This window comes from Lepus europaeus, chromosome 8 (assembly GCF_033115175.1).
Source record: "Lepus europaeus isolate LE1 chromosome 8, mLepTim1.pri, whole genome shotgun sequence".
NCBI lineage: Eukaryota > Metazoa > Chordata > Mammalia > Lagomorpha > Leporidae > Lepus > Lepus europaeus.
Genome location: NC_084834.1, coordinates 31,743,498 through 31,761,991, shown reverse-complemented (window position 1 = coordinate 31,761,991; position 18,494 = coordinate 31,743,498). Strand labels below are relative to the sequence as shown.

The following is an 18,494-nucleotide window of genomic DNA, read 5'->3' as shown; positions in this document are numbered from 1 at the left end:
TGATTCTGTAATGCGAACTGATCTCCCCTAGGAAATGAGCTGGGATCTCAAAACTCATTTCACTTGATTAGACTCCACGTCTCCATGGTGGAAGGCAAGTCTTTCATCTAATTCAGCCACACAGGACCACCTCAGCTCCTCTGCCTCCCCTAGGTAGAAACGAGGAAAAGATTTGTTTTCTTCTGTGACAGGGAACAGTTTGAGGCTGTTGCCGATGAGGCAGCATACAAGCTTTTAGGTTTCTTGAAGGCAAATCTTTACAAGGGAGCGTTTGAGTTGGGAGTTAACATGACAGGTTTCAGTTTGAGAGCCACAGATGATTAGTCGCCACTCTTAGTTCTTCCTTTATCTCTCCTCATGGCATCATGACTTATACAAGAAAATGCATTTCATATTTTTATTAATGCATTCCCCTTGGAAGTGAATTCTACTTGGAAATTTCAGAGTCCGAGGGTGTGTATGTATGGGTATGAGATAGAGGGATACAGAGATAAAGAAAGAGAGAGAGAGAGACTGAGACTATATTGTGCATGGGATCCAGGTCTGGAACCACTTCACTGCTTTCAAAAACAAGTCCTTCTGGTATTTAGAGGGAAGTCCTTTTACAGTAACTAAATTGTTTTGGATGTAGCCCAGGAGGAACTGGCTTACCTGATATAAATATTGCTACCATTACTTTCTTGGGCATATATACATGTGAATATACTCACATATACTTGTTTTATTATTAAATGATAGAATAAATTCTTCTGCAAACTTTTGCAATTGGAAAATGGAATACAAAATTTGAATTTAAGGACCATATTTCTAAATTTATTTATTAAAACATATACTGAGGCTTATCAACTCTGCTGGTATCTATGAAACACATTAGCACATTTTGGAGAGCTAAATGTGCCAAACAACAAAATAACTTTTAACTTAGAAATACTGTCCTTCAATGATATGTAATGTTCAGACTTTAGGAAGAATTTAAAACTTCACAAGGCAATGTGGAAATGAAAACACTAAGGGTACTTCAAAAAGTGAAAAATGAAATGAAAAGATAAGTCTATTTTGGCCAAAAATTGTTGACATCCGTGCATATGTGGCATCAACAACAACTCATGGAGAGGCTGGCATTGTGGTGCAGCAGGTTAAGCCACAACTTGCGATGTTGGCACCCCATATAGGAGCACCAGTTCGAATTCCAGCTGATCCACTTCCCATCCAGCTCCCTGCTCATGCACCTTGGGAGGCAGACCAAGTTCTTGGACCCTGTCACTCACATAAGAGACCAGGATGGAGTTATTGGCTCCTGGCTTTGGCCTGGCCCAAACCTACTGTTTCAGCTATTTGAGGAGTGAATCAGCAGATGGAAGATCTCTGTCTCTGTCTCTTCTCTGTCACTCTGCCTTTCAAATAAATAAGTAAATCTTTAAAAAAAAAAAAAACAAGTTCATGGAAAATTATGCCTGCATTTCAATTTTTTTCCATCAAAATAAGATTATCTTTTAATTCCATTTTCCTCAAAATTTTTGAAGTATCTAGTTTCTGGCTGTTTCTTTCTATGTAACAGTTATCCAATTTTAAGCCAATTTGTTTAAACATTTATTGAACACCCACTAAACGCCAGGCACTGTGCTTGTCACAGGAGATTCAAGTGTAAATACAACATAACCCCTCTGCTTAATTAGCTTATAACCCAACAGGGGACAATGGCCTCTGAGCAAAGTTCAACATAGAGTGATAGGAACATTAAATACAGTGGTGCATGAGGAGAGCGCTGTGTGAAAGAGGGGTGACTACTTCTGTCTGGGAGATCATAAGATGAAAGCAACATTGAACAAGATTTAAGAATGAATGGAAACTGATCTGGCAAAACAGGGAAAGGGTATTCCAGGAAGAGGGAGCACCATTCAAAAGATCATGGAAAGCTGAAGAGGGCAGGAGAAAAAGTGTGAAGTGGAGAGGTCTTAGACCATTATCACCAAAGGCTCTGTAGAACAGGTAGAGTTTGGACTTGATCTTATGCGCAATGGCAAACTAATACAGAAGGAAAAGTGAGGAGTTTAATGAGTTGGTAAACAGGGTGTGGAGGATGGATTTGACCTGGCACCTTATCACCAAAACCGTTGTCTCTGTTGTCTATCAGTTCTGTCCTTCAATTTGTTATCTGCCTATCTAAATTCAGATAAAGGAAAATGGGAAGTTCTATTAATGTTCATTATGGAATACCAGCAACTTCTGCTATCTGTGATAGGAAAAGACTTTCCACACAGGCAGCTGGGCGTTGTCAGCCCTCTGAGGATGCTCATCTTGTACTGGAAGAGCCAAGGCCACACTGCGTCATACAGTGCGTCACGGCCATGCTCCTTCTGATCCTCGTTTCATTTCTTGGAATAATGGAGCAGTCATCTTATTAGCAATCACACCAATACTATGAGTGGTCTTGTGCTTCAGCATTCTCACGTACATTGCAGCATTTGACTCCCCCTTGACCCCGCACTGTAAGAAGTTGTATATTAGGTCATTTTATAGATGAGGAAACGACAGTTCAGAGAAGCCAAGGACACCAAAGCCACATAATAAATAAATGGCAAATCATGCACTTGAGTCTGCTTCACCCAACTCTAAATCAAGACCTGCCTCCAGTACGCTATGGGTCACTGGGGAACAGGTTTCAGCAACCACTAGAGCTTTCGACAGAGCTCTGCTCATGATGTATATGTAGTGATTCATTGTCCTGTGATCTGTGTCTCCAGCTGGCAAGTGATTCTTGAAGATGATCTCGCCATGGAAAGCAGAGCATTGTCATCGGCAGGTGCTCCTGCCGTAACTCTCCAGATCCACAGTCTCTTAACATCTCTTTGCATCTCTTCCAAGGACTTGCAACATTTATTCTTAAAACACTTGAAGTGTCCTAGTAAACAGGATGCATTTTCTAACTCTGGATTTACTAGTCTTCATTATTTTCTCAAGAATGGTTGTTCGAGTTCATTAACTAAGACTGAAGTATTATACAATGCTGAAACTTACTTTTCAGTTGTATTAGGGAATGAGTCAGCCAAGATGCCACTAACTCTACAAGAGCACAATAATTAAGTTTTGATGAAGTCATCATAATTCTTATTAAGATGATATCTGTCATTTATGGAGAACTTGTATCAGATACTGGATTAAGGACTTGAGGCGATTTTATGCAATCCTCACAACAATCTGAAGAGGTAAGCAGTGGTATTGATCCCATCTACTACGGAAGGAAGCCGAGCCCGAGAAAGATGGAATAAAGCAGTACGTGGCAATGCCACAAACTGAATCTCAATTTCCTTGAGTCCTGGGCCTGATGTACATAAAATCTTTGCAATCTTAAGCTGTTTATTTAGGGTTATGTTGTAAGAGGGAATCTGAGAAGATTTCCTGCCTCAGTACATCTTTTGGATGACATGAAACAAATTGAGGAATAAGCCGCTGTGTGACACTGCTAAGCCATTTTTTGCAAGTTAGGTGTTTGCAGATATTGATGCTAAAAAGACTGAACTAAAAATTTAAACTTTGACAGCCACAATCACTGAAAGCTAGAAAGTCAAATAAACATGTTATCTTCTCTTGGGTATATAACAGGCTCAATTTAATTCCTTCTCCTTTCTCTTTGCTTAAGTAAATTTGATAGAAATGGAAAAAATGAAAAGATGGTGGATGAGCACTTCTAGCAAAAGATGTTACCTCCTCCTTGCAGACTCAAGGTCAAGACACAGTTTTAGCATCCTGCAGCTGCCATGCTGTAAAGTTTTCTGATTGCAGTACCTGAAGAAGTCAAGTCACAATGTGACCGTCTTTCATTGTCTCCAGAAAAACTTTCAGAAAATCCATTTACACCTCTGATGTGAATGACCGAGTGAATATATTTCAATGACTTCAGTGAAAATGGAAAAAATGTCAAATTTGACACTTAGATTTTAATGCATTTAGTCATATTAATACACAGACAAGAAACCCCAAATAACAATAACAACAAAACTGACTGCACTTCTGTCAGCAATAGGCTTTGTAAAAAAGGCAAAACTGAAGTGAATGTATGATTTTTTAAAAGCAGAACATGTAATCACAAGGTTCTACAACAACTACAGTGGTCACAATGACACTGTCTCTGTAGGCTGCTGCTCCAGGATACTTACTGCATTAGTTCCATTCCCACAGTGACAGAATCTCAGCTTTGCAAGGGAACTGGGAGATCCCCTGGTCAAATCCTCATCTGAAATGTGAATCCCTCTTTCACGCTCCCTCGCCCCACATCAGCGGTGTGGGCTGTGATCTTTCTCTCAAGATAAATGACGCCCTTGTTGAATCATGGTCTCACACAAAGAGGAAGCTCTTTCTTCTACTGACACCAACCACTCCCAGGGCTGCCCTATCTTGCCTTGGAGCCATGTAAGACAAGTCTCACTCTCCTTACTGGTGATGGTCTTTCCACTGGGGCCTTTGATACCATAAACAAAATCATAGCCCTATTTTAGCAATTATGTTTTAAGAGTAACTGTGGTGTTAGCATCTTGGTCCCTGCAGAGAGTCTCTCCTAGGCTACAAAGTCCTCAGTTCTTCCCACCATTGCTCGCATTGAACCTCAGGGTTCAAAGTCTTCTCTTAGACATACACTCATCCAGATGAATTTAACAAAAATTGATCAAAACTTGGAAATGAGGCAAGAAGAGAACTCATGTCTGTGCATTTAATATTGCCTTGGAGCATTGTGTAACAGGCCGATTCAAGGATCATTTAACTACCTGCAGAGACATACCTTTGCTGGACTTCTATTTACCATTGCTTTGGGCCCAAAGCTATGAAATTGCATGTTAACTTTGGAGTTTTGTCCAGCAGAGATGGGAATGACTTCTGTCTAGTGGAAAAATAATCATAAAGTTTATGATTTCATTATCCTGTACACACTAACTAGTTTTATCTCTAATTTAGCAAACTTATTTCAGTCTGCTTTTCTCACAGCGTATATTACTCAAACTCCTCAAAAGCAACTTTTTTATCCTGCTGATTCCCTCATCATTATTTAAGTTAATGATTGACACATGTTCATTCTCTATGCGTAAGAGAATTCCCTTGCACTGGACCAGCCCTGGCTGTTGTGGCCATCTGGGAAGTGAGTCAGCAGATGGAAGATCTCTTTTTCTGTCTCTCCCAGTCTCTGTGCCTCTGACATTTAAATAAATAAAATAAACCTTTTAAAAAATAAAAAAATAGGGGCAGGTGCTGTGGTATAGCTGGTAAAGCCACTGCCAGCCGTGCTGGCATCCCAAATGGGTGCTGGTTCAAGTCCCAGCTGCTCCACTTCCGATCCAGCTCTCTGCTGTGGCCTGGGAAAGCAATAGAAGATGGCGCAAGTCCTTGGGCCCCCACACCCATGTGGGAGACCTGGAAGAAGCTCCTGGTTCCTGGCTTCAAATTGGCACAGCTCCAGCCATTGCGGCCAACTGGGGAGTAAACCAGTGGATGGAAGACACCTCTCTCTCTCTCTCTCTCTCTCTCTCTGCCTCCCCTTCTCTCTGTGTGTTTAACTATGACTTTCAAATAAATAAATAAATCTTTAAAAAAATGAAATCATGGCAAACCAATATATAATGAGTTAAAACCTAAAAATAAAAATGAAATGCCTTTGTGTATCAGTATTGCTGCAAATGTAGTTTTTTTTTAAATAAAACTTTTATTTGAAAGAGTTACACAGAGAAAGGAAAAGAGAGAGCGAGCGAGGGGCCAGTGCTGTGGCTCACTTGGTTAATCCTCCGCCTGTGGTGCCGGCATCCCATATGGGCACCAGTTCTAGTCCCGGCTGCTCCTCTTCCAGTCCAGGTCTCTGCTGTGGCCCAGGAGGGCAGTGGAGGATGGCCCAAGTGCTTGGGCCCCTACCTGGCTCCTGGCTTCAGATTGGTGCAGCGCCGGCCATCACAGCCATTTGGTGAATGAACCAATGGAAGGAAGATCTTTCTATGTCTCTCTCTCTCTCTCACTGTCTATAACTCTACCTGTCAAACAAATTTGAGAGAGAGAGAGAGAGAGAGAGGAAGAGAGGGAGAGAGAGAAAGAGAGAGAGAGGAATCTTTCATCATTGCAATCATTTCCGAAATGGTTGCAAAGGCTGGAGCTGGGCCAGGCTGAAACCAGGAGTCAGGAGCTTCTTCCACTTTTCTCATGTGGGTGAAGGGGCCTAAGCACTTGGGCCATCTTCTGATTTCGCAGGGAGCTGGATCAGAAGCAGAGCAGCTGGATCTCAAACTAGCATCCACACGGAACGCTGGCATTGCGTTGGTGGCTTTACCCACTATGCCACAACACCGGCCCCACAAATATAGTTTTGCTAAATTGATTTGGCAAAGGCATAAACCTTTGCCAAATCAATGATTAAGAATGTTATACTACTATAGTTTAAATTGTCTGTGATTACTTTAAAATTTACTGTATATGGGTGAAGTGGTCATGTTTCTATTTCACTATTGTTTATAGCTCTTACCTACATTCTTGAAAAATTAGGATTTTTTGCTTTTTACTTCTTAAATGTTTTATTTGGCAGAGCGTTAAGCCCTTGACTATAATTTAAATTAAAATATGTTGGCCGGCGCCGTGGCTCACTTGGTTAATCCTCCACCTGTGGCACCGGCATCCCATATGGGCACTGGGTTCTAGTTCTGGTTGCTCCTCTTTCAGTCCAGCTCTCTGCCGTGGCCCGGGAGGGCAGTGGAGGATGGCCCAAGTACTTGGGCCTCTGCACCCGCATGGGAGACCAGGAGGAAGCACCTGGCTCCTGGCTTCAGATCGGCGTAGCTCTGGCCATAGTGGCCATTTTGGGGGTGAACCAATGGAAAGAAGACCTTTCTCTTTGTCTCTGTCACCGTCCAACTCTGTCAAATAAAAAAAATATATATGTTATCTCAGAGGTTCCAGATGGCTGAACAAGGTGTAGCCACACTAACTTTAGCTGCTCTCGGTTATGTAAAGAACAAAGGAAGGACCAGGGGTCTGACTGATGGAAATGTTCAATGAAGAACTGAGAAAACAATGAAGACTCCACGGGGAAAGAACACAGAGACATCACTGCCGCCAGCCCATGGCACAGCCATCTACTGGCTGTGAGCGGCCATCACACCATGACAAGGTGGGCAGAAATAGCTGTGTAACTTCTGCTCACAGTTTTAGCTGAGAGAGAAATCCACAGTCACCCACTTGCTTCTACTTCAGCCTGGGGAGCTGGCTGGGGTCTGAGAAACTGCGGGCCTGCAGCAGGGAAGCCACCTTGCTTCTTCTTCTCTCTCATTCCTGCTGAGTACCATACTTGGCAGCAAACAATCACTCAGCTCCTCTGTTCTGTCAGTATCAGAATTAGCATCAGGAGGAGATACCATCTTCTTAAAGAGAAATGAGAAGAGACTGCAGCAGCCCTTGTCACTGATGATACTGACTGAGGGAGAACTTTGGGGACTACACACAGTCTTTGAGTCCTGGAGTACTAGTTAGGGGCAGGGTACCCACCTAAACCTGTAAAGTGAGAACACACTGCCCACCACAAAGGCTCCTGGTAAATATCAAGGAGGAAGTGCCATCTTAAAAGGTGGTACAGGCTGCCCGGGCTCATGAACGTGTGACTAGGGAATTTTATCTGAGAGACAAATCCGTGGTCCCCATTGACTGGAGGGTTGGCGGGGGTGGAGTGCCCACTTAAGCCTGTGAGGCTCTTCCCTCCCCTCACCGATATCTGTACTCAAACTGCCAAGGCAGAACACCAACAGTAACTGACTCTGGGAATGTCTTTGCTCTCTCCATAGAGGGAGAAGCCTCACAGGGTTGAGAATTGACCCCCTGTTCCCGGTGACTGTGGCAGCCCTATGCACTCTGACTATGGAAATTCTGTGACTGCACAATAGGGTGTGGAGGGTGGCTAGGTCTCCTGGCTATCACTGCATCTGGCTTCAGAGTCTCAGAAAACTCTGAGTGCCTGAGGTAGGTCATTGCAGAAGGTTCTGTGCTCACACTGAGGACTGCACGGATTCTTTGTATAGTTCTTGTGTGTGCGTGGATGGGGTGTGTAGCCACTGAGGGCTCTCCCTGGGCACTGACCAGCTTGGCAGGGAGGAGGCGAGGCAGTGATCACACCAGCTGACATAATTATACCCTCCTTCCCACTGACAATAGAGATCTACCACATCCAATGTAGAGTCACCCTGGACTCTTGTATCCTACCCAAGCACTGACAAGAACTCCCTGACCCCACCCAGCACATGCCTCAGAGTATCCACTGAAGGAGCAGACGCTCCACTAAGCCACAGAGGTACAGTTCAAAGATAAAAACCAGCAGAGGAGAAAACAACAAGTGATCCCCAAAATGCCTAAAAATAAATGTAGAAACATGAGAAATATGAACAAGGAGGATCATATAACTCCCCCAAATGAACACAACAACACTTCAAAATTAGAATGTGAAGATGAAGAGGCTGATGAAACATGTGAAAAGGAATTTAAAAGAATGATCATAAGCTAGTCAAAAGCAATGAGAAGCAAATTCATGAGTTAAAGAAGGCCATGCATGACATGGATGAAAAATTTTACTGTGAGATAGATATTGAAGAGAAATCAAACTGAAATACTAGAAATGAAGAATTCAATATGTGAAACAAAAAATACAGCATTAGCAACAGACTTGATGAGGCAAAAGAAAGAATATCTGTGCTAGAAGATAAATCTTTGGAAATATTTCAGTCAGATTCCACCCCTCTTCCAAAAAAGAAAGCAAAATAAATTAGAAAAATTAAAAACAATGTTCGAGATTTATGAGAAAATATCAAATGATCCAACATATGAGTCTTAACATTTCCTGAAGGTGTAGAAAGACAGAATGTACTAGAAGACCTATTCAGTAAAATAGTAACAGAAAACTTCCCTAATTTGGAGAAAGGGACATCAAAGTATATAAAAAGCACAAAAAACTCCTAATAGATATGACCAGAAAAGATCTTTGCTATGGCACGTTATAGTCAAACTTTCAACAGAAAAATATAATGAAAGATTCTAAAATGTGCACAAGAGAAATGCAAGATTACCTTCAGAGGGTCTCCAATTAGACTGACCCTGCAGCCTAGAAGAGAATGGTGAGGCATAGTTCAAGTCTTAAGAGAAAAAAAAAAAAAAAAAAAAACCATCAATCCAGAATTCTGTAACCTCCAATGCTTTCTTTTATGAGTGAAAGTAAAATAAAGGTCTTCCATAACAAACAGATATTGAAAAAATTTTTCACCACTCACCGTGCCTTATAAATGACGCATAAGATGTACAATACACATAAACTCAGTCATAATTAAAAAAAGAATGTGAAGGCAGAAAATCTCCTAGTAAAAGTACAAAGAAAATCCAAAGCAATCAACAGGACTATTTATGGAAAAGTTGCAGGGCCAAGTTGATACTTATCAATAATAACCTTGAATGTAAATGGCCTAAATTCTCCAATTAAAAGATACAGACTGGCTGAATGGATTAAAAAACATAATCTATTTTCTGCCTCTAAGAAACACATCTCTCTAACAAAGATACACACAGACTGAAAGTGAAAGGATGGAATAAAGATATCCCATGCTAACAGAAAGCAAAAAAGAGCAAGAGTAGCCATCTTGATACCAGACAAAATAGACTTTAACACAAAAATTGTTAAAAGAGACAAGGAAGGACATTATGTAATGCTTAAGTGATCAAGTCAAAAGGAAGCTGTGACTATAGTAAATGTATATGCACCCAATGCCAGGTGCCTGGCAATTTAAAACAAATGTTAATGGATATAAAGGGAGATATAAACTCCAATAAAATAGCAATTTGGGACTTCAATGCCCCACTTTCTCAATGGACAGATCAACTAGGAAAAAACATCAACAAAGAGACAAAACAGCTAATCTACACTATGGACCAAATGGACCTAATTCATGTCTCCAAAACATTTCATCTCACAACTGAAGAATAAACATTCTTTTCATCAGTGCATGGAACTTTCTCTAGGATAAAACATATACTAGGCTATAATGCAAATTCTAACAAATTCAAAAAATTTGAAATCATATTGTGTATCTTTTCTGACCATAGTGTATGAAGCTGAAAATGAACAATTTAAGAAACTCTAGAAAATATGCAAATACAAGGAGACTTAACAGTATACTCCCAAACGAGCAGTGGGTCATAGAAGAATTCAAAAGGGAGATCAAAAACATTCCAGGAAATGAATGAAGATGATGACAAAACATATCAAAACCTATGGGATACAGCAAAAGCAGTGTTAAGAGGGAAGTTTTAGCAATTACTGCCTACATCAAGAAGCTGCAAAGACATCAAATAAATGATCTAAGAATGCATTCCAAGGATCTAGAAAAACAAGAACAAACCTAACCCAAAATTAGTAGAAGGAAACACATACTTAAAATTAGAGAAGAAATTTTAAAAATCGAGATTAAAAAAAGATACAGTCTTTTCAATAAATGGTGCTGGGAAAACTGGATTTCCAAATGCAGAAGCATGAAGCAAGACCCCTACCTTTCACCTTACACAAAAATCCACCCAACATTGATTAAAGACCTAAATTTATCACCCGACACCATATAACCATTACAGAACATTGGAGAAACACTGCAAGATATAGGTACTGGCAAAGACTTCTTGGAAAACTCTGGAAGCACAGGTGGTCAAAGCAAAAATGAACAATTGAGATTGCATCAAATTGAGAAGTTTCTGTATGGCAAAAGAAACAGGAAAGTGAAGAGGCAACCAACAGAATGGGAAAGAATATTTGCAAACTATGCAACTGAAAAAGGATTAATAACCAGAATCTACAAAGAAATCAAGAAACTCCACAACATCAAAACAAACAACCCACTTAAGAGATGGGCTAAGGACCGCAACAGATATTTTTCAAAAGAGGAAATCCAAATGGCCAACAGACACATGAAAAAATGTTCAGGATCACTAGCCATCAGGGAAATGCAAGTCAAAACCACAATGAGGTTTCACCTCACCCTGGTTAGAATTGCTCACATACAGAAATCTACCAAAAACAGATGCTGGCAAGGATGTGGGGGAAAAGGTACACTAACCCACTGTTGGTGGGAATGCAAACTGGTAAAGCTACTATGGAAGTCAGTCTGGAGATTCCTCAGAAACCTGAATATAACCCTACCATACAACCCAGCCATCCCACTCCTTGGAATTTACCCAAAGGAAATTAAATTGGCAAATAATAGAGCTGTCTGCACTGCAATGTTTATTGTAGCACAATTCACAATAGCTAAGACCTGGAACCAACCCAAATGCCCATCAACAATAGACTGGATAAAGAAATTATGGGACATGTACTCCATAGAATACTATACAGCAGTAAGGAACAATGAAATCCGGTCATTTGCAACAAAATGGAGGAATCTGGAACACATCATGCTGAGTGAAATAAGCCAGTCCCAAAGGGACAAATATTATATGTTCTCTCTGATCGGTGACAACTAACCGAGCACCAAAAAGGAAACCTGTTGAAGTGAAATGGACACTATGAGAAACAATGACTTGATCAGCCCTTGTCCTGACTGTTGATGTACAACTTATAACTGTATCCCTTTTAGTATTTTTTTATTCTACTTAATACTATTGGTTGAACTCTATAATTAACACACAATTATTCTTAGGTGTTTAAATTTAACTGAAAAGTGATCTCTGTTAAATATAAGAGCGGGAATAAGAGCGGGAGAAGATGTACAATCTGGGACAAGCTCCAGCTGACTTGCCCCAAATGCAAATGGTAGAGTTAGAAATGTTCCAGGGGAATCCCAATTCAATTCCATCAAGGTGGCATGTACCAATGCCATCTCACTAGTCAAAGTGATCAATTTCAGTTCACAATTGATCGTAATGATAGGACTAAGAGTCAAAGGGATCACACAAACAGAACTAGTGTCTACTAATACTAACTGATAGAATTAAAAAGGGAGAGAACAATCCAACATGGGAAGCAGGATACACAGCAGACTCATAGAATGGCAGATGTCCTAAACAGCACTCTGACCTCAGAATCAGCCCTTAAGGCATTCGGATCTAGCTGAAGAGCCCATGAGAGTATTTTAGGCATGGAAAGTCAAGACACTCTGGCAAAAAAAAAAAAAAAAAAAAAGGGGGGCGGAGCCAAGATGGCGGATAGTGAGGACGTGTGCCTTAGTTTGGGAAAATAAACTTTCATAAAAGCGGAATTACTGTAGCATCAGGAAAAAACTCAAGAAAAAAACTGCAGAGGAATCGCTTCCGGATCTTGTGGAGGAAACACAGAGGACTTACAGGGAACCCACCGCGTGGAAAACCAACCGAGACAAGCCGAGCGGCAGCGGCGGGAGAGGAGGCAGAGCCACAGAATCTCGCCAGCGCGGGAACGGAGGAGGGTAAGAAAGACAAAAGACCTGAGAAGTCCGAGACATTGGGGGGAGGGGGAACAGAGGCCTCTCCCTTCACTCACCAAGCAAAACAAAGAGCACCGCGATTTTACATATGTAAAGCTCAGCCAAACTCAGTATCTTTAGCGAAACTGGAGAACACATTGAGGGCTGCATAAACTCTTTGTGTGGTCCCAGGGGTAAATCAAACGAATACTCACAGAGGCTAGATTTCAACTACCCTCAACTCCACTCCCAACTGAGTCAAAAAAAAAAAAAAAAAAAAAAAAAAAGAGAGAGAGAGAGAGCGTCCCAGCAAGGAGCAAATAATCTGGGAGAGTCGCTCTTTACACAGCCTTAAACCTCAAGAAACAAGCATAGCTCTCTGGCCATACCCATCACAGCCCCTAAGGCTCCAACAAAACAGACAGCTCACTTAGAGGCATAGTATAACGAGAGAAAAAAAAACAAAAACAAAAACAAAAACACCACAAATTATCTCTAACTTGCCAAGCGGGAACGGAGGAGGGTAAGAAAGACAAAAGACCTGAGAAGTCCGAGACATTGGGGGGAGGGGGAACAGAGGCCTCTCCCTTCACTCACCAAGCAAAACAAAGAACACCGCGATTTTACATATGTAAAGCTCAGCCAAACTCAGTATCTTTAGCGAAACTGAAGAACACATTGAGGGCTGCATAAACGCTGTGTATGGTCCCAGGGGTAGATCAAACGAATACTCACAGAGGCTAGATTTCAACTACCCTCAACCCCACTCCCAACTAAGTCAAAACAAAAAAAAAAAAAAAAAAAAAGAGAGAGAGAGAGAGAGAGCGTCCCAGCAAGGAGCAAATAATCTGGGAGAGTCACTCTTTACACAGCCTTAAACCTCAAGAAACAAGCATAGCCCTCTGACCACACCCATCACAGCCCCTAAGGCTCCAACAAAACAGACAGCTCACTTAGAGGCATAGTATAACGAGAGGAAAAAAAAACAAAAACAAAAACACCACAAATTATCTCTAACATGCCAAGCAAGAAACATAGAAGCGGAGCTACCAAGAACAAGGAAGGCACTATGACGCCCCCAAGTGAACAAGACATGACAATGCAAGATTATGAAGATGAAGAGATAGAGCAAATGCAAGAAGCAGATTTCAAAAAATTCACAAGAACATTAAGAAGTTCTCAAAAACAAATTCTTGAACTACAGAAATCCTTAATGGACAAGATAGAAAATCTCTCCCGTGAAAATGAAATATTAAGGAGGAATCAAAATGAAATGAAACAACTAGTGGAACAGGAAATTGCGATAGTGAAAAAAAACCTCAATGAAATGAAGAACTCAATAGATCAAATGGCAAACACATTAGAGAGCCTTAAAAACAGAATGGATGAAGCAGAGGAGAGAATATCGGAATTAGAAGACAGAGAACAGGAAAGGAAACAGTCAAATCAAAGAAAAGAAGAAGAAATCAGAAATCTAAAAAATACTGTCAGGAATCTACAGGATACTATTAAAAAACCCAACATTCGGGTTCTAGGAGTTCCTGAAGGCATGGAAAGGGAGAAAGGATTAGAAGGCCTTTTTAGTGAGATACTAGCAGAAAATTTCCCAAGTTTGGAGAAGGACAGAGACATCCTAGTACAGGAAGCTCAGAGAACCCCTAATAAACATGATCAAAAGAGATCCTCACCACGACACGTCGTAATCAAACTCACCACAGTGAAACACAAAGAAAAGATCCTAAAATGTGCAAGAGAGAAACGACAGATTACTCTCAGAGGATCTCCAATTAGACTTACAGCTGATTTCTCATCAGAAACCCTACAAGCCAGGAGAGAATGGCGAGATATAGCCCAGGTACTAAGAGAGAAAAACTGCCAGCCCAGAATATTATATCCTGCAAAGCTCTCATTTGTGAATGAAGGTGAAATTAAGACCTTTCACAGCAAACAGAAATTGAAAGAATTTGTCGCCACCCGTCCAGCCCTGCAAAAGATGCTTAAAGACGTGTTACATACAGAAACACAGAAACACGGTCACCAATATGAAAGAAGGTAAAGGAAGGAAACCTCAGAGCAAAAGATCACAGGAATCTCAAACCAGATATTAGAAAATATCTTTGGCAAATGGCAGGGCAAAGTTACTCCTTCTCAATAGTCACATTGAATGTTAATGGCTTGAACTGTCCAGTTAAAAGACACCGATTGGCTGATTGGATTAAGGAACAAAACCCATCCTTTTGCTGCTTACAAGAAACCCATCTATCCAACAATGATCCATACAAGCTGAGAGTGAAAGGCTGGAAAAAGATATACCACGCCAACAGAAATGAAAAGAGAGCGGGCGTAGCCATCTTAATATCGGACAACATAAACTTTACTACAAAAACTGTTAGGAGAGACAAAGAGGGGCACTATATAATGATTAAGGGATCCATTCAACGAGAAGATATAACGATTATCAACGTATATGCACCTAATTACAGGGCACCAGCTTATTTAAAAGACTTGTTAAGGGACTTAAAGGGAGACTTAGATCCCAATACAATAGTACTGGGGGACTTCAATACTCCACTCTCAGAGATAGACAGATCAACAGGACAGAAGATCAACAAGGAGACAGTAGATTTAAATGACACTATAGCCCAAATGGATCTAACAGACATCTACAGAACATTTCATCCTACATCTAAGGACTTTACATTCTTCTCAGCAGTACATGGAACCCTCTCTAGGATTGACCACATACTAGGCCATAAAGCAAGTCTCAGCAAATTCAAAAGAATTAGAATCATACCATGCAGCTTCTCAGACCACAAAGGAATGAAATTGGAAATTGGCAACTCAGGAATCCCTAGAGCACGTGTAAACACATGGAGATTGAACAATATGCTCCTGAATGAACAACGGGTCATAGAAGAAATTAAAAGAGAAATCAAAAATTTTCTGGAAGTAAATGAGGATAACAGCACAACATACCAAAACCTATGGGATACAACAAAAGCAGTGTTAAGAGGAAAGTTTATATCAATAGGTGCCTACATCAAGAAATTGGAAAGGCACCAAATAGATGAGCTTTCAAGTCATCTCAAGGATCTAGAAAATCTGCAGCAAACCAAACCCAAACCCAGTAGGAGAAGAGAAATAATTAAAATCAGAGAAGAAATCAACAGGATTGAATCCAAAAAAACATTACAAAAAATCAGCCAAACGAGGAGCTGGTTTTTTGAAAAAATTAACAAAATTGACACCCCATTGGCCCAACTAACTAAAAAAAGAAGAGAAAAGACCCAAATCAATAGGATCAGAGATGAAATGGGAAACGTAACAACAGACGCCACAGAAATAAAAAGAATCATCAGAAATTACTACAAGGACTTGTATGCCAGCAAACAGGGAAATCTATCAGAAATGGACAGATTCTTGGACACATACAACCTCCCTAAATTGAGCCAGGAAGACATAGAAAACCTAAACAGACCAATAACTGACACAGAAATTGAAACAGTAATAAAGGCCCTCCCAACAAAGAAAAGCCCAGGACCAGATGGATTCACTGCTGAGTTCTACCAGACATTTAGAGAAGAACTAACTCCAATTCTTCTCAAACTATTCAGAGCAATCGAAAAAGAGGGAATCCTCCCAAATTCCTTCTATGAAGCCACCATCACCTTAATTCCTAAGCCAGAAAGAGACGCAACATTGAAAGAGAATTACAGACCAATATCCCTGATGAACATAGATGCAAAAATACTCAATAAAATTCTGGCCAATAGAATGCAACAACACATCAGAAAGATCATCCACCCAGACCAAGTGGGATTCATCCCCGGTATGCAGGGATGGTTCAACATTCGCAAAACAATCAACGTAATACACTACATTAACAGACTGCAGAAGAAAAACCATATGATTCTCTCAATAGACGCAGAGAAAGCATTTGATAAAATACAACACCCTTTCATGATGAAAACTCTAAGCAAACTGGGTATGGAAGGAACATTCCTTAATACAATCAAAGCAATATATGAAAAACCCACGGCCAACATCCTATTGAATGGGGAAAAGTTGGAAGCATTTCCACTGAAATCTGGTACCAGACAGGGATGCCCTCTCTCACCACTGCTATTCAATATAGTTCTGGAAGTTTTGGCCAGAGCTATTAGGCAAGAAAAAGAAATTAAAGGGATACAAATCGGGAAGGAAGAACTCAAACTATCCCTCTTTGCAGATGATATGATTCTTTATTTAGGGGACCCAAAGAACTCTACTAAGAGACTGCTGGAACTCATCGAAGAGTTTGGCAAAGTAGCAGGATATAAAATCAATGCACAAAAATCAACAGCCTTTGTATACACAGGCAATGCCATGGCTGAGGAAGAACTTCTAAAATCAATCCCATTCACAATAGCTACAAAAACAATCAAATACCTTGGAATAAACTTAACCAAAGACGTTAAAGATCTCTACGATGAAAACTACAAAACCTTAAAGAAAGAAATAGAAGAGGATACCAAAAAATGGAGAAATCTTCCATGCTCATGGATTGGAAGAATCAATATCATCAAAATGTCTATCCTCCCAAAAGCAATTTATACATTCAATGCAATACCCATCAAGATCCCGAAGACCTTCTTCTCAGATATAGAAAAAATGATGCTGAAATTCATATGGAGACACAGAAGACCTCGAATAGCCAAAGCAATCCTGTACAACAAAAACAAAGCCGGAGGAATCACAATACCTGATTTTAGGACATACTACAGGGCAGTTGTTATCAAAACAGCATGGTACTGGTACAGAAACAGATGGATAGACCAATGGAACAGAATAGAAACACCAGAAATCAATCCAAACACCTACAGCCAACTTATATTTGACCAAAGATCCAAATCTAATCCCTGGAATAAGGACAGTCTATTCAATAAATGGTGCTGGGAAAATTGGATTTCCACATGCAGAAGCTTGAAGCAAGACCCATACCTATCACCTTACACAAAAATTCACTCAACATGGATTAAAGACTTAAATCTACGACCCGAAACCATCAAATTATTAGAGAGCATTGGAGAAACCCTGCAAGATATAGGCACAGGCAAAGACTTCCTGGAAAATACTCCAACAGCAAAGGCAGTCAAAACCAAAATTAACATTTGGGATTGCATCAAATTGAGAAGTTTCTGTACTTCAAAAGAAACAGTCAGGAAAGTGAAGAGGCAACCAACAGAATGGGAAAAAATATTCGCAAACTATACTACAGATAAAGGATTGATAACCAGAATCTACAAAGAAATCAAGAAAATCCACAACAACAAAACAAACAACCCACTTAAGAAATGGGCCAAGGACCTCAATAGACATATTTCGAAAGAGGAAACCCAAATGGCCAACAGACACATGAAAAAATGTTCAAGATCACTAGCAATCAGAGAAATGCAAATCAAAACCACAATGAGGTTCCATCTCACCCCGGTGAGAATAGCTCACATTCAGAAATCTACCAACAACAGATGCTGGAGAGGATGTGGGGAAAAAGGGACACTAACCCACTGTTGGTGGGAATGCAAACTGGTTAAGCCACTATGGAAGTCTGTCTGGAGATTCCTCAGAAACCTGAACATAACCCTACCATACAACCCAGCCATCCCACTCCTTGGAATTTACCCAAAGGAATTTAATTTGACAAATAAAAAAGCCATCTGCACATTAATGTTTATTGCAGCTCAATTCACAATAGCTAAGACCTGGAACCAACCCAAATGCCCATCAACAGTAGACTGGATAAAGAAATTATGGGACATGTACTCCATAGAATACTATACAGCAGTAAGAAACAACGAAACCCAGTCATTTGCAACAAGATGGAGCAATCTGGAAAACATCATGCTGAGTGAATTAAGCCAGTCCCAAAAGAGAAAAATATCATTTGTTTTCCCTGATCGATGACAACTGAGCGCCAAAGAGGAAACCTGTTAAGTGAAATGGACACTATAAGCAACAATGAACTGATCAGCTCCTGTCCTGACTTTAGATGTACAATGTAATACTTTATCCTTTTTAGTATTTGTT

At 40.4% G+C, this 18,494-nt stretch overlaps 1 protein-coding gene across 2 annotated transcripts in view; it reads right to left on the bottom strand.

Annotated features, from left to right (window-relative positions):
* Positions 1 to 18,494, bottom strand: part of SLC10A7 (solute carrier family 10 member 7) — a 305,313-nt gene that overhangs the window by 76,927 nt on the left and 209,892 nt on the right. The gene's annotated exons all lie outside the window — the stretch shown is intronic.